Source organism: Tiliqua scincoides, chromosome 3 (assembly GCF_035046505.1).
Source record: "Tiliqua scincoides isolate rTilSci1 chromosome 3, rTilSci1.hap2, whole genome shotgun sequence".
NCBI lineage: Eukaryota > Metazoa > Chordata > Lepidosauria > Squamata > Scincidae > Tiliqua > Tiliqua scincoides.
The window spans coordinates 39,364,883-39,381,867 of NC_089823.1; the positions used below are offsets into that span (position 1 = coordinate 39,364,883).

General features: G+C 44.4%; 1 protein-coding gene across 12 annotated transcripts in view; it reads left to right on the top strand.

Annotated features, from left to right (window-relative positions):
* The first annotated feature begins 1,324 nt into the window (after window positions 1-1,324).
* Window positions 1,325-16,985, top strand: part of BBX (BBX high mobility group box domain containing) — a 178,374-nt gene continuing 162,713 nt past the window's right edge. For 6 of the 12 annotated variants that reach the window (XM_066620461.1, XM_066620469.1, XM_066620470.1 and 3 more), the window contains exons 1-2: window positions 1,325-1,440; window positions 4,978-5,050. The gene's annotated coding sequence lies outside the window, so the exon portion shown is untranslated. Of the gene's footprint in view, window positions 1,441-1,608; window positions 1,674-2,018; window positions 2,037-3,798; window positions 3,871-4,977; window positions 5,051-16,985 lie in introns of those variants that run through there. The other 6 variants (XM_066620462.1, XM_066620472.1, XM_066620465.1 and 3 more) reach the window with 6 other exon arrangements.

Sequence of the window (16,985 nt, forward strand, 5' to 3'; positions counted from 1 at the left end):
ATGTCACTTTCTGCTTAATGATGTCACTTCACTTCCGGCCCTCAGCAGGCAGCATGAACACTAACTTGGGTACTCTCTTTGAAATGAGTTTGACATCCCTGATCTATGGCACATGACCACACTGTAAAGTTGAACTCCGAAACACCCAATGTATGTCATGCTGTGCAACTGTGCCATGGTTATAATCTACTGTTTTATTATTACAGCCACCACCCAGATATAATAATAATAATAATAATAATAATAATAATAATAATAATAATAATAATAGGTAGTTGGCAACCTTCAGTCTCGAAAGACTATGGTATCGCGCTCTGAAAGGTGGTTCTGGAACAGCATCTAGTGTGACTGAAAAGGCCGATTCGGGAGTGACAATCCCTTCCACACTGGGAGCAAGTATAATAATAATAATAATAATAATAATAATAATAATAATAATAATAATAATAATAAGTGAATGAATGACTGAATGGAGTATTTCTGTTGAGATCATATGGGTCCTTCAAACGCACGTTTGCTCCATTTAGTGGATCACCAGTCTTTCCTAGGATCACTAGGAAGCTTTTGGACACACCAGTGAGTAAAGGAGCAGCATTTCCCCAAAGTGCTGGCATCCTCATCCCCTCCCTCTCTCCGGTCTGCATTCAGTGGCCCTGTAAGCAAGTGGGAAAGGAGAGCCAACTAGGCAGTGCCCAGTGTGGAGGCGGTTCAGGCTCGGTGAACTTCTCCGGGCGGCCTCCCCGTGGGCTCAGCCCAGCTCGGCGGCGGCAGCCACTGAAACGCCGCTCCGTGGCACTGCTCGCCCAGCTCTCCCCCCCGGGCAAGTCGTCACACAAAGCCCAGCTCTCCCGCGGGGCGCTGCAAGGCGGCGGCCCCCAGACCCCACTCCGGTGTGCGGCCACCCAGAGCCCTCCAGTGTCAGCCACTGGGCGCCCCCAAGCCAGCCTCCGGCACATATGTGCGCATGTGGCTTTGCAACCGGAGTTGGCTTTCTGTGCGCCACCTGCCCTGCCCAAGTCCAGCGAGAGAGAGCGAGGGGGCAAGATGCGCGACGAGAGTTGGAGACATAGATCTGCGTGTGCAAGGGAGTGTGTGCACGCGCGTCGAGGGCTCTCCGAGTGTGTGTGTGGTGCTGTGCATTGACTTGAGGGTGTAACAGGCGAGCTGTATGGCTGGCCGAGCCGTCCTTCAGCCCTGCGAGCCAATGGCAGGCCGTCTTCTATGGCAATGAAATGTTTTCAGTGCCTCTCCGGCTTTTGGCGTGCGTACTGTACAGTATGGGGAGCAGTGTACAGTGAGTGTGCGCTCCGCTCCGCTCCGCTGTGGCTGCCTCGGTCTCTCTCCTTCACTTTGCACATAAAGAAACACTGTGTGTGAGTGTGGGGGGCTGGCAGCCGCACACACTCCAGCACCACAACACACACAGGCGCAGCCGGAGAGGTAAGTGCAGAAGCAGGCAGCCTTCCTGGAGCTGCGCTTCCTCCACTTCCCTTCCTAGAGCCACTCACTTGAAAGCTTGGGGGCAGCCCCCAAGGACTCCACTGGCAGGCTGGGCTGGGGGAGGAAGGCGCAGAGCAATCGGCGTCCCCTCCTGCTGCTGCCCGTCCACTTTTCTCTCCTGCCTCCACCGTTCGGCTGAAACTTTGGCTGGGGGAGGAGGAGGAAGAGAGAAGGTCAGTGTGGGGCTTGCAACCTCCCCGGGAGTGGAGACAGTGGGCAGCAGCAGGGGCAGGCGGGGGGGGGGAGAGAGAGGCGGAGGCAAGAGGTGAGTTGCAATGCAATGCAATGCATGAGAGGAGGGGAGAGGGAGGGAGCCAAGCACCACCACCAACCCCAGGGTAGGCCAGCCAGTGCCAGGCTGCGTTGGAAAGCAGCACATCTCCCCGCACACACGCAGAGGCAGGAGCGGCAGCAGCGGCGAAGCTGGGGAGGGCAGAGCTGGAAGCAGCACCCGGGAGGAGGCATGAAAACAACTCGGCAGCCCCCTGCCCGGGCGCCCTCCTCTTGACAGGGGCGGCGGAAAGCGAAACTTCATTGTAAGACTGGACGTTGGAGGGAGCTGGGGGAGGGATGTTGTAGTGCGTTGATTTATTTGCGTTGTGTCACACGGTGGACGTGGGGGGGGGGAGGAAGGTAGGGTGTGCGGGGTGGAGAGGGACCCCGGGGAGTTGGGGGTGGGTAGGTGGGTGGAGAGTCTTTCCAAAGGGGCTCAGTGGTTCTCACTGGAGAGTTGGGGATCGGCATTTTTTCCTCCCGGTGGGGAAGATCAGGTCTTGCAAGGCACTTTCCCTCCCCTCCTCCCAGCTCTTCACACAAGACAACAACAAAATGTGCAATTATTAGAGGGGGGGGGGAGAGAGAGGGGGATAAAAAAGTGGTGATAGTGCGAGGAAGGAAGAATAAAAGAGGAGGGGGAAGGGAAGGGACGGAGGAGGAGAGAGGCTGTGTCAGGATTTTGCATGAATGTGGGATTATGTTGTGTCAATAAGTTTAAGGTGGGGAGAGAGGGGGGAAGGCCTTGGCACTTTAAAGTCCTATTTCTGAAGGTAAGTTGTGACATTGGGTGGTCGCGATGACAGAAAACTTGCAGCTCCTTTGCCCAGGGAGGGGGATGTGCGTCTTCCGGGTGGGGGCGACTGAGTCCCCGGCAAGCAGATGGGTGCTCCACTGTTATTTGCTGGCTGCGAGATCGGGTCGCTGCTAAATTACAGAAATCAGACTCTCCTCCTCCTGCTGCTGCTGCTCCTCTTCCTCTAACCCTCTCCTCCTCCTCCTCCTCCTCCTCTCTTCTTCCTCTCTGGGTTTTATTTGCAAATGTATGAAACTTACATGGCTGGATCCGGCTTATTTCTTTATTTGTTGCTCCCCCCCCACCAGAAAAAGAATCCACTACCACCACAACAACAAAAAAAGCCACCCCCCGGAATAATTTAGCCAGGAAAGGGGGGGGAGGGAGGGGAAAGAAACCTCATTAATCCTGGGATCTGGAAAGCGGTGGGTTTGTGCGTTAGGAATCTATATCTCTGTAACAATCCGCTGCCGCTGAATGAGGAAGGTAAAATGAAACGATGCAAAAAGAAGCTGAGACAACATGTACGACAGACCAGGGGGGGGGGGCGAGAGGCACACAGACTACTATCTGTTTTTTCCCCCCTTTCCTTTTCTGTCGGGGGAAAAAAAGAAGTGGGGGGTAATCAAGTGCCACTCTTGTTGCAATCAGCGTCTGGCTTCTTGATGTATGTGTATATATGTATATGTATGTATGTATTTAGCCCTCCCCTTTTTCCCCTGAAAAGTGTAAGGGGGCAAATGAGGGACTTCTCGCCGGTGGATCTTGTTGGAAAGTTTGTCAGAGAGAGGCGACTGTGGGGGGAGAGCGTGGGGGGGGGGAGCCCAGGCGGCTGCTGAGGATGGTCACTTGGCCTGGGGCTTTGAAACCATTGCCTGCCCTGCTGCTGACACGTTCAGAGAGCCCTTGGGCCACGCCAGAGAGAGGGCACAGCCTGACACCCCCAACCCAGATCCCTGTTCTCTTGGCCGGGGGATTGTTTCTCTCCCCCCCCCCCCAAGCTAGAGATGGAGCAGCCACAAGGATTCTGGGCTTCCATGTGGCTCCAACATAAGCAGAGAGCAGCACCTCCTCCTCTTCCCCGGTGGCAGCAGCAGCGGGATCATCGCTCGGGCCCGCGGGGAGGAGGAGGGGAACCGCGGCAGCAGGGAGGTGTTTGCTGCCGGTCTGATTCACCAAATCTCGCTGGGGAGGCAAAGGGTGTGGAGGAGGAGTGGGGCAGATCCTGCTTCCCCCCCTCCGCCTTCCGTGTCCCCTCTTCCTCCCTGCCTGCTTTCTCCTGCTCGTGGCTCTCCTACAAGGTGTTGTGCAGACTTTTCCCCCGGGGAGGTTGAGATTTGCACATTGCATTATTGCTCCTCTCCTCCCACTAACCCCCCCTCCAAGCAAGATGGACTCTCTCTCTCTCTCTCTCTCTCTCTCTCTCTCTCTCTCTCTCTCTCTCTCTGTGTGTGTATGTGTCTTGTCAGCCTCTAAGATCGACATTTTGTAACTAAGATGCAAACTTGATGGTGACCAGAACAGAGAAAAAACCCAAAGGAAAAGCTCTGGGCTGATCTTCCTAGCTGCACTCCATGTTTAATAACCTTCGCTTTCACCCCCAGACCCTGGTGGCCCTGCCTACACTTTGCATCGTGGGGTAGGTGGCTGGCCGGGTGGGGGTGGCTTGCAAGCCACTATGCTTCCTTCTCTGTGTGCTGGAGGGAGTCAGGTCTCTCTAATGTCTTTTTTTCCCTCTCTGGATTGTGATGGCGGGGGAGGGGGACCTCAGCCAGGAAGGATCTGCCAATGGGGATAACCTGGAACTGCGCTGCTACAATGTTTCAGCCTCTCCTGTACAGAGAGAGAGAGAGAGAACCTCTTATTTGCAGTCTGGGGCTCAGATTTTATGTGGAGGGGAGAGTGATGTTGCTTAAATTTGTCCCTGCGAGGGATCGGCCGATTACATGTGCTTAGCATCGAGGGGGCTTCCGGTTTTGATTCCCATTTGCAATTTCAGTCCAACTTTCTGTTTATTTGCCATCTTGAATGCCTTATATATGGAGGGGAGAGAGAGAGAGAGAGAGAGAGAGAGAGAGAGAGAGAGAGAGAAACCCACCCTGCTGATGCACCCTCATATGATTTGTTCCAATTGCTCAGCCCCAGTGTCCTTTTATAAACATGATGCATCTTTCCTTAGGGGTGTCAACTTGTCAGTGTGTTTTGTTTGTTTGCATGCTTGTTTTTTTTTTCTGACAAGGCACAAACTTGCTCACGTTTTAACAAGTTATTGTTGGGTAGGTGGGAGATGGGAAGCAAAATTAAGTTGCACGTTTGGGATCACCTCCAGCCTTGCTGCGGTTGTGGGTCAGTGGCAATATTGTAAAATCAAGATGTGCTGATGATATATCTTATTTGATACTTTATAGGTCACTATCACATGACAAAGACTTGGAGACAGCTTCATTTTCCTCTGCCTGTAATTTCCATTTGCTTTCCTGGGTAAGTATGTAAACTATGCACACAGGAAAAGAGGGTCATTGTTGATAATAAGATATAGGCTGCTTCCATTCTTTTCAGATGGAAGGCGTTTTCCTCAGGTTTTAGTCCTCTCAGAGAATATGTCTCCTTTGGGTGCTATTAACACATGTGCTATGGCAGCATACAGTGTTTGTGGGGAAGGGGTTGTCCTGTTGAAAAGTGGTGCTTATTGATTCAGAAATTTGGAGGTTCAAAACCATTTTAAGAAGAATAACTCCATAATTGTAAGCAAAAAAAAATGATTAACATGTTGGGGCAGACAATGTAGTTTAGGAAAGATGCAGCAGAGCTGATGAAATATGTGAAACCCTGTCAAACAGTGGCTAGCTGAAGATCTGAGAATAATAGAAGATTGTGAATATTTTTAAAATAGATAATCTAGAGAAACCTTGAGAAGTTTGGAACAAGTCCATCTAACTTTAAAGTTCAAAATACTCAATGGTCAGTTTTCCTCAAAAAATTTCCTTTCCATGCATTTATTTTTCTGCAAATAGTTAATATTGGTCAGTTAAATAATAATTAATGTTTACAATATGTCTATAATTTTTTTAATAATGTAGATAATTCAGGGAAGGTTTGAACTATGTGGAGATATTTTGTTCAAAAACAAGCTACTATAATCTGTGAAATCTAGATTCAGAATTAGTGAGTGATGGCCCAGAGGTTATTTTATTTTACCCTAATGAGTATGTCTGTGTACTTCCTTTGTTATGGTGCACAACAATCAAAATTCACCATGTCTTATGCAAATGATGGGGGAACGAATCATGGTTTATATTCAATGTTCATAAACATTAATGATTAAGTATAACCATCACCCAGTGGTAGAATCACTAGGGTCTTTTAGAAGTTTGTAGAACTGCCCAAAATAAGTTTGACCATTATGTTCTTTAACATGAGGGCATAGAATGGTTAATTGTGTCGTACTGAGGCCACTGCAGCCTCTGTGTCTTGGCGTTCCATTCTGGACTGCATACCTTGCTAGAAGTTTGAAGAAAGGACCGCCTTGCCCTTCTTCTCTGGGTTTCACACTTTTCAGCAAAACTGTGTCTCCAAATCTCAGTTATGAAGCTAGTTAGTTGCTGCTTGACTTCTGTCTTTCACTTTTGAAAATGTTCTCAGTTTAAAACTACTTTATATATTATGGACCATTTGTATCAGAGGTATGCATTTTCCTGGGTGTAAGTCCCACTGAACACAGTGGGACTTTTTTCTGAGTAGACACTTGTAAGACTGCACTGTTAAAACAGGAAAACTTCATAGTTTTAAGGACACATTGGAACAGACAATAGAGACCCAGCAGCTTGCTGATTGCAACCTGTGGGGCAGGGGGGGACACGACGACTAAAGAGTTTAATCTGTACCCCAGTCCCCATATTTGCAGAACTATACCTTCACTTCCCATGTTTTTATATCCTATGATGTAGTACAGTGGCTCAGAGCCCTAAGTTATGCATCAGGAAGTTCCTGATTCAAATCTTGCCTCTGCTATGAACTCACTGAGTGACGTTAGGCATGCTACTATCATTCAGCCTCGGCCTTGATTTGCAGTATAGAGGTGTTAAGCTCACCTACTGCACAAGGGGGTTGTAAGGACTGCAAGAAGGTAATAATGCATGTGAAGTGTTTTGAACACTTTAAAGTGCTGTATAAATGCTGTAATTGCTATCAACAGTAAATTAGATTGTGACTGTCTAATTGTCTGTGACTGATAAATCAGATTGTAACTGATTGTGGCTATATGATTGTGACTATAACATTCTAAAATAAATATTAAATAATCCTTCAGTATACCACTGAAGTTAAGTTCAACACTTGAGGTTGTGGAACTTATATATATGGTATATGGGGAAATATTTCTTTTTTTCTTCCTGTCATATTTGTGGAGAATTTCAAGAGAAGACTGAGTATTGAAAAAGTTATTATTGCCAATAGTGTTGTACAGGCTGGATCTAGAGTTCAGTACTAAAGGGATACATATACTTCTGATTATTGTGTGCAATAAACTGCAGATTGTGAGTGACTGCCATAAAGCCTTACAAAGAGGAGCGTTCTAATTTTGCCCATCATTGTAGAACAAGCCTGAGTTTGGCTCAGCTCTGGGTAACACTAAAGTGGTACCAATGATCATGAAGCAATGACATGTTAAAATGCCCTGTTGAAAAGGAAGAAACCATGAAATTCAAAGAAAGCAGTTAAGTAATTCGCTTTCAAACTGAAAAAGTCATAGACATAGATGTGTCCAAAAATTGTCAAATAAGAGTTTCATTTAATTTCAGTTTTGATCAGAGTTTTTGTGTATACTTTGTAGAACTGTGATTTTTTAAAGTTGAAATTTTGAATATAGTATTTCCATAGATATATTTGACTAATAAATTTGGTTTTAAGTAGACTTTAATGACAAAACCTTGAGATGAATCCCAGGATTGGATCTTGTCCTGACAACTTTAACATGCTGTTCTAGTTGGATAAATGGACATGAAACTGTAGGTTTGGAGCCACTGGCCTCAATTCCAGTGGCATGCCTGAAACTTTAGGAAAGTTAGGCATGCCTAAAACCTTAGTCCTGTGAACGCTTATCTAGTAAACACACTACATCTGAGTAAACATGTTTAGGATTGTACTGCATGCTACCTAAATTAATGGGCTCTGAGACCATACTTCAGAGATGGGCAGATTTCATGGAATTTCTTTGGCTTAATGCCACTTAAGTGTACATAAGATTGTGGCTTTTAAGCATTAGTTTCATTGGTACTTAAAAGCACCCTGATCTTGTTTCCATTGTGCCCAAGCAAAATCTGTTATTTTTTATATAGCTATAAAATCCACCATATGAAACCTAATATAAAATCTAAGTTAAGTTGTGTTGTTTTCATGTTAGTATTCCAAAAATGTTTAAAAGATTGGACCTGGTATATGAACATTATTCTGACACCACTGAGTAATGAACATCTTTAGGGGTTATGTCATTGCAGCCTTGTCGCAATTTACTCGCACTGACCAAAAGAATTCTCTTCTAGCTCTTCCTAACCAGAGTAGGAAAAAACTGTTGGGCTCAAAGACGTTTGATGGTATGATCCATAGTTCAATTCAAGAATTATAAGTGAAAATCCAGACATATTTTGGGACAATGTAAAACAGAAACAAATTGCACAGTCCTTATTGGGAATTTTTTGTCCTGTTTTTGTTTTCTTTTCAGTACTATAGCAAACCTGTTGTTTGTGAACCTATGTGAACTTATGACATCTGTAAAGTTCAAGGAGTCTCAAACCAGAGGCTTGAGCAACTAGATCTAGATGCTTTAATTTCTGTGCTACTGTTGCGGCTTGAAAAGGATGGAAGCTGCTAGCTTGTAGAACCACCAGTGTTGCATGCCAGAAAGTGGTAGGTGCAGTGAATAGCTCAGCAGTCGTCCAGCGACACATGAAGCCAATGGGGTTCCTCCTAACTTGGTAACATCTTGGACTTGAGCCTGATTCCTCAGTCTGAGCAACTTGTTGCTTGAGTCAGTAGTAATAGCCTGAGATAAATGTGCTCATGCTATACCTGTTTCTTTGTGTAATTGTGTGCTTGCTAGGGACTTGCTTTCCCTTCCTATCAGTACCTTGTTATGTATCATGGTAGCTTCTTTCACTGACAGGTGGTAATGCAGGGCCATACATTTAGGGATTTCATGATTGATTTTGGGCAGAGAAAAGAGTATGTAAAGAGTAAAACATGGGATTGATGATGCCAAGTGCAATCCAGTCCATGTAATTGGAACTAAGTCCTTCTTTGACCCAGTAAAATGTCATAGTCATACTAAATGGATATTAACTTAAAAAAAGTAGGAGCAAGTCTTAGGTTAAAACCGCCCCATAGAGCAAAAATAGACATACAGGTGACTGTGCTATGCAATTCACTAATTTTACAACTGACTGTCCTAATTGGACATAGACTCACAGATACCGTTGTATCCAGGAACAGAACAAGAGGATTTGCCTGAAAACTACCTTGTCCTAGTGCAGCAACTGGTTTTGGTGGGCAGCTATGGGATTGGACTGTGAATGTCTTTGTATAAAATGTCTTTTAGATAAATTGGTTCTATTCAATTACAATTGTTCATTTTTGGGCTGTTTATAGTGTACCTGTACTCTAAAAGGATTTTCAGGTAGTTTACAAAATGTGTTTTTAATTTAGCTTGTTTGTAAACTCAAATTGGGTATAACACTCCAACTAAAACGTAGATGATAAACTTCCATATTACACTTAAGGCATCTTTGGGCAACATCCCCTGAGTTCACGTATTATACTCTTGTCAGAATTCTTAGACAATTTCATGTACCTGCTGTGTTTTGTTCTTGTGTTCCATATCACCAAAGATCTATAAATTATAGTTTTGGAACTTTACAGTTTATGAACTTCCACTAACAGTGCAATCCTAAATAGTTTAGGATTATAACCTAAGCAACTTTTCACTGCTGATACAGCCTCAGTGAAGCTCTGAGTTATCTTATAGAGGCTTCAGTGACTGCCCCCCACCACAGAATGCAGCATACATCCATTGGCATGGCTGCATCGGTGCTGTAAAGTTGGTTAGGATTGGGCTGTAAGCATATTAGTTTGTAAGCTATTGATCTTTCTTAGTTTACTTTTCTATAATATACATTGTGATCTTGTATATATTATAATGGTTTCTGAGAGCCATCATTCAGATATATTTGAAATTTTCCCTTATAGAATAATTTAGTTCTTTGCACTATATCATTTTTCTACCTTTTGACTTTTGTACGCTTGCAAGTAGTTATCCTGGCAAGGAGCAATCAACCTGCTATGGGAGAAGTAACTTATTCTTTTTCTGTGGTGACAGAGGCACACTTTCAGCATGTCTGCTATTACTCCTAGATGCCAGAGGCAGTCAGAACCTCAAGGGGTCTCTCCTCTTCCCCAAACAGAAACAGGTTTGCATACTTTAAAGTAGTCTATTTTGATCCATTTTTAAAAGCAGTGCAATAGTTTTCATTTTTCCTAATGTAGGGATGCCATTGCATTTAATCTGCATTTGATTTTAATTTATTGTGCCATGGTTACAAAGTGCTTTGAGCATGTTAGCATTAGGACAATGTGAAAATAAAGCTACTGCCGCTATAGGTGATAGTCATACAGATCTCCCAATAGTTTACATTTAATTTATAGCTTTAAGAAAAACTGGTGAATCTGGAGCAAAACACCCAATTTAACCTTTCCTTTGGTGGAAGGAAAGTAACAGACTGCAATAAGCTTCAAGCTAATGTGAAGAAGAGTATGTTAATGAAGCACCCCCCCCCCCCCCAGTTATGAAGAATTTCAGTGGTGTCCCTGGCATTAAAACCAGGGGACCATTTGGTACTGGGCGTTGGGGTGCTGTATACCGGAATGTTTGGAAAGCCTTCTGAGCCTCTGGAGGGCCCTTTAAACAGTACTTTTGGCTTTCTGGAAGTACTGTAAGGGTCTTTCGGAGGCTCAGGAGGATTTCCGAGTGCTCTGGGGTGCCACACAAGGCTCCGGAGTGCTTAGATAAGCGAGGGGGACACCAGCCTTGGGGGCAGGCGTCAGCTGGGGGGGCGCACTCTGCAGTCATGGCCCTGGGTATGACGTCTCCCAGGGTTGCCGCTGAAGAATTTGAAGAAGAAACTGACTGCAGGGCACAGTAGTCAGATTTCTATCCTCCTCTATACCACTTATATCCTCTGCTATTTGGTTAAGATTTTTAAATTATATATATTATTTATATATATTTATATATAACATATATTATACGTTATTATTATTATTATTATATAAATTTTTTTTAAATTTTTAAATTTTATATTTTCTCCTTTACTCTTAGCGTGGAAAGCAACGTTTCCTATTTATCCCATTAAAATGTTACTTCCTGTAGCTATTGCTGGTGTCTGCCTTGTTTCTCCTTTTAAACTGTGAATCCTTTTGAGACAAGGAACCATTTTGTCATTTCTTTGCCATGTAAACTTCTATGAGAATGTTGTTGCTGAAAAGCAGTATATGTAGATGCTCTGAATAGGTAATAAATGTACCCTGTGGATAGAATCCAGAGCAAATGTGACTTCCCTAAGCCCCACTAAAATAATGCAGTTCCGCACAAGCCTAACCAGGTCTACTCAGAAGTAAGTCCTATTTTGTTCAAGGGGACTTACTCTCAGGAAAGTGTGGTTAGGATTGCAGTCTTAATAAGAAAAACCCTGCTAGATCAGGCCAAAGGCTCATCTGGTCCAGCAACCTGTTTTACCCATACTAGCCTACCAGCTGCCTCTGCGAAACCCACATGCAGGAGAGAAGGGCATATTTTTCTCTTACTATTTCTCCCCTGCAACAGGTATTCAAAGCACACTGAATATCTGAACCTGAACATAGTCATTACGACTAGGAGCTGTTGGTAGACATCTCCTCCATGAATTTGTCTATCCCTTTTAAAGCCACCCAAACTAGTGGCCATCACTCCTATTCCCAATTAAGTTAATAAGACTGAAATCCTAAGTACATTTCCTTGGAAATAAATCTCATAAAAGTCTGTGGGATTCAGGTATGCCTAAGTTTCTCAGGCATCTGTCCTGTGTATAAATACATAAATTGCACCTAATTGAGGCACAGGTGTAGGTGTGAATTGCTACATGTGAATTATTGTTCCCACACAGGTGTTTTTGATGCATAACTATTTAAGTAAAATATATCGTAAATATTCAGCCTAGAAAGTGGTTAGATTTCAGAGTACATAAGATCTGGATCCAGCCCCTGTTGTTGCTGTCAGGGATTCACTTCATGAAATAATTCTGAAAGTTACAAAAGTTTGTTCTGCTAACAACTAACTTAACTTTCATTAGCCTGCTATATTGTGAATTGTTAGTAATTTCAGCAAGTTGCATTGCTAGTCTCATATCTAAGTTGCCCGAGGACAGTGGTTCTCAAACTCTCTGGGAGAGTTTGAGAGCCACTAAGTTCTTGCGTGGGTGGGAGGGAGGAGGCAGCAGGGGCGGGGAAAGGCAACGGTGCGATCCCCAAGATTGCGCCACTCAGGGGGGCTGCAGGGGCTTGGGTACACGTACCCAAGCCCCTGCAGCCTCCCGGGAGTGCGGGGAGCCCGGCGCGACCTGCAGCAGGGCTCCCCGCAGCAGTGAAATTAGATGCCCCTCCAGCCCCCCTGAATGGCGCGATCCTGGGGATCGCGCCGCTTCCTCCTCCCTGCCTCCAGGCTGTCCGCCGCCCCTTAAGGGGGCAGGGGCTAGGGCCCGCAGGCTGGGGCGTCGCGATGCCCCAGTTTGAAAAACCCTGCCTAGGAGTTTACAAGTAAAGAGTAGCTACTTAAGTGGCTACTGTCCTGTTCTAACCATGTGGAATTAGATGGTTATGTATAATAACCTCTGTGTATAATGAAAATGTGAGTAGTTTTAGAAATAGTGGCAGTGATCCCTTCATATTTAGGATATTTTTCCAGATGTCAGAAAGACATCCATTCATTTTTAGGACCACCGAAGCCCAGGTGGATGTATCTTTTTGGGAGTATGGCAGAGGTTCCCAAACTGGGGTATTGCAGCACCCCAGCCAGTGGGAACTGGTCGCTGCCCCCTTAAGGGAAGTCATAACAGAGGTGACAGCACTTCCCATATTTTGCTGCTGCTGAGAGAAAAAGGGGTTTTCCTACATACCTGGGGGTTGTGCTGGCCTGATGGAGGGTGCAGGGGGTGTGGCCCCTTCTGTGGGCATTTCTGTGCCTCAGAACAGCACCCTGACACAATTGTGACCCACTTCCAGTTTTCATTGCGAAACCAGACGTGGGTTGCAATCACAACGGGGAGCCACTCAGAGGTGCAGGGAGGCCTGCAGAGCTCCCCACGCACCCTCCAAAGGGCCAGCATGACTCCCAAGCAAGTGGAAAATCCCCTTTTTTTCTTGGCAGCGATAGGGTTCTGTAAGTGCTGTTGCCACTGTCGCCCCCCACAACTACTTACAGTGGTCCCAAGTCTCCTGTAAAGTTTGGGAACCTCTGGACTATGGGCTGGACGATTTCAGGTGGCAGGCCGCATCTGGCCTGTGGGCCAAACGTTGCTGACCCCTGCCTTTCTCTCTCTGTATTATGGATTGCCATGAGTAGCAGGGAGCATTGGTTTCCAAACTGGTAGGTCGTGACCCACCAGTTTGTGTAAAGGGTTCCCCATTCCTTTAAGAAGTGGGGGAAGGGGTGAGGCCAGCGACATGATCCCCAGGATCACATTGCTAAGGGGGACGAGGGGGTGTGCGCCTTCACCTACTTTTACTAGTTCCTGGCTGCTGGAAGCTGTAGGAGGTGTGGGGAGTTCCGCGTAGCCCTCTACAGGGCTCCCTGATGCTTGGAATGTTGAGAAATAAGTGGGTGAGAAAAACTTCCTCTTTGGATTGCAACCTCTGCATTGTGACCTCATCTAGGGGCTTCTCCGGACCTCAGAATGCCTTATATGGCATAAAAACGTCATTTCCAGTTTCCCTTGGGAAATTGGAAATTGCGTTCTTTAGGTCAGGGGTGTCCAAAGTTTCTGGCAGGAGGGCCACATGGTCTCTTTGACACTGTGTCTGGGGCTGGGAAAAAAAAAAGTAATTTACATTTAAAATTTGAATAAATTTACATAAGTTTACATAAATGAATATCTTGAAGATGGAACTTATATGAATGAATGAGGGTCTTGCAATAGCTCAAGGCCTATAAAAGGCCTTGCACAAAGCAAGGCTGGCCTTTCCTTTGCTGCTGCTACTGCATCACAGACGTGAAACAACAAGCAGGGGAGGGAGCCCTTATCCCACAGCTCACACGAGATGTCAAAGAGTCGCCCTAATGCTGAGAGCAGTTGTGTTGGGCCAATGTGGGCTCCAACAAAACGCCAGAGGGCCAGAGGCTCATTGGAGACTGGGGGCTCTCTGAGGGCCGCATTGAGAGGCCTTGAGGGCCGCAAGTGGCCCCAGGGCCAGGGTTTGGGCACCCCTGCTTTAGGCCAAAACAGCCATTCTGAAGCCCGCAGAGGCAGCAGGTGGACGAGTGCTGCCTCTGCGGACTTCAGAAAGCACAGCTGTGATTGCCGCCAGAGCAGTGTTTCTCAAACTGTGGGTCGGGACCCACTAGGTGGGTCGTGAGCCAATTTCAGTGGGTTCCCATTCATTTCAATATTTTCTTTTTAATATATTAGACTTGATGCTACCATGGTATGTAACTGCATTTGTGGAAATGTTACAGACCTGTACTGTTAGCAAGCTACTATGTATGTTCTTTTTATAATAATAGCCAATGGGACTTACTCCTGAGTAAGTGTGGGTATGATTGCAGCCTAGAATTGTTAAAAATTTTCCTGCTAGATAATGTCACTTCCGGTTATGACATCACTTCTGGTGGGTCCTGACAGATTCTCATTCTAAAAAGTGGGTCCCGGTGCTAAATGTGTGCGAACCACTGCTCCAGAGGGTTCAGGTAAAGCAAAATCTGGCTCCACACAGGTCCAGGGGACATGGAGGCTCCACCTATACAGCGTTATCATGCCCTGTCAAACTGTGTAAGAATTCTTTATAATTGATTTTCCTGTGCTCCTTAATTATACTTAAATAAGTGCATGATAGTACTATGTTCCTTATAAATATATAACTTCAGCTGCTTTATAATGCCACTTACCTTGTTTTTTAAAAGTATAGTTAAATTGCATATTTGAAAATTTCTCTAGAATGCAAAGGTTAAATGTTTTCATTTAAGCTAGGTTATTAATTTAGCCCCTTTAGTGCTGTGAACAGTTTTTCTTGTATGTGATCTCTTTTTAAAAAATCATTTAAAGATTTTTATGATAAAACAGTAGGTTTATTAGATGTCGCATAAGGTTTTATTTCCTCTTAACCCCATGGTGAAGCGAATACATCTGTTAAAAGAACCTACATCAGTCTTAAATGGTTAATGAGTACCGTCAGTAGTTAAGTACAATTATTGGTGAGCATGAAAGCATTATTTTTTTTTTCTTTATGTACAGATGAAAAACAGCAAAACAACATAACAGGTCACCAGTAGAGTACTGGAGAAAGTTGCAGAATGCTGCTTGTACTTTATTTCCAAACACTTGCACAAGAAAAGGTACTTACAGTGTACCATCATGATTTCTGACACTGTACTGGTGTTATAGGTATGTTCTACCTGACTTGTAATTTATTTTAAATTTTAGTTGGTAAAATTAAACTTGTAGTTTAAATTTATTAATGCCCTGTTAGTTCCTAGAGCATGGTCTGAAGGCACGTATTATATCACCCTTGGTAAAGCTAAGCAGCACTGGCCAGTTTCTAGATGGGAAACACTCTGTCTGGAACAGTTGAATTCCACTGGAAAAAAAGAAAGGATGCAAATAGTTAGAGCCCAATCTTATGGATCCCACCCACCAACGCAACAACACCAAGCTGGTGAATGTTGCATCCATAGAGTAGGGGCAGGGCGAACCAGGAAGCTTCAGCAGGGAAAGGGGATTATAAAATCTCCTCACCTCCACATGAGCCTCCCAACCCACAGTGGGTCTCCTCAGACCTGCACTGGGAAGTTTGCACTGTTGGAGCGCCTTGTGTAGCAGGCGCTGGCTGCTTTATGGCATTCAGCACCGTCTGGGGAGCATCGTCACCATTGGGCGGCAAGGGAAGAATTGAGCCATTAGTTTTATTTATTAGTTTGCTCTTCCTTCTGCAAACCAGTAACACCAGTGTTCATGGTTGATTTGTTCCCAGTGACACCCGTGGAAATACTCAGGCTTAAGTGTAACTACTCCAGGGAAGCACTAGTGGTAACCCTTAGATATGTTTGCTGAAACTATTTTAACCCTGTGCCCACCACCACTGGTGTGGTGTGATAAAAAATCAAGGTGTGATAAAAATTAGTGATCACTGTTTAATTTTAAAGAAAAGAAAGTTGAACTGTTAGCCCTGAATAATTTACTGGAGAATAGAACAGCCTCCAAGATACAGAAGTTAGCCATCTCTATTCTCATTGTTCTCTATAACTGGTGTGTGTATCCTGATAGTCTGTAGTCTGGAACAGATTATTTTTGTACTATAGTCACCTGGACAGTCACCGAAATTCTCACTTTCTCACTTGCTTCTGGCAACCAAACAAGTGGCTGTTTGTCAGCCTGCATTAATTATGTAGTACTTTCAGTATAAAGTGCTTTCTGATCTTTATTTATTCTCATTATAGTCATGTAAGGTGGAATCTTAGCATTCACATTTTACTAATAGGGAATCGCGGCAGAGAGAGAGAGAGAGGCATCCCTAGGATTCTGCCAGTAAACTGGAATTTGAACGCAGGACCAGGCCTATAGGCCTCCTATAACTGACCAGATGAACAGGTCTCCTATAACAGATGTTTACTCACTGAATAATGTCCAGTTGTTATATTCAGATATTTAATATTTTAATTTGAAAAGTGTGTGTTTGTGTGTATGTACCCAACATACATACAATATGGAACAATTCCGTTTTTGTTAGAAGTAGAGTTACTGAGCTAAAAAATGTTACCAACCTATTAATACATATGAATACGACTATGTATGCATGCCCTTTTTGACTGGATTTTTACATACAGATTTTTTAAAAAGTTAATTACTGAATATGTTATTGTGCAGTACTTAAGCTACACTAACATTATCAGTTATTTTAAAATAATTTGCAATTTAGAATGAATCAAATGTAAAGTTTCCTTTAGAATTTATTTTGTATAAAATTAGAGTTATATTCATTCAGAATTTCTGAGATACTGAGACACGTTTTGTCATAAAAAATTCAGATGTCTGGTTAGTTTGTTATGAAAATGTGCATTGATTTGAATTTAAAATAGAGCTAATTGGAAAAATACACTGTTAAGTAGCTATAGGAATAACGC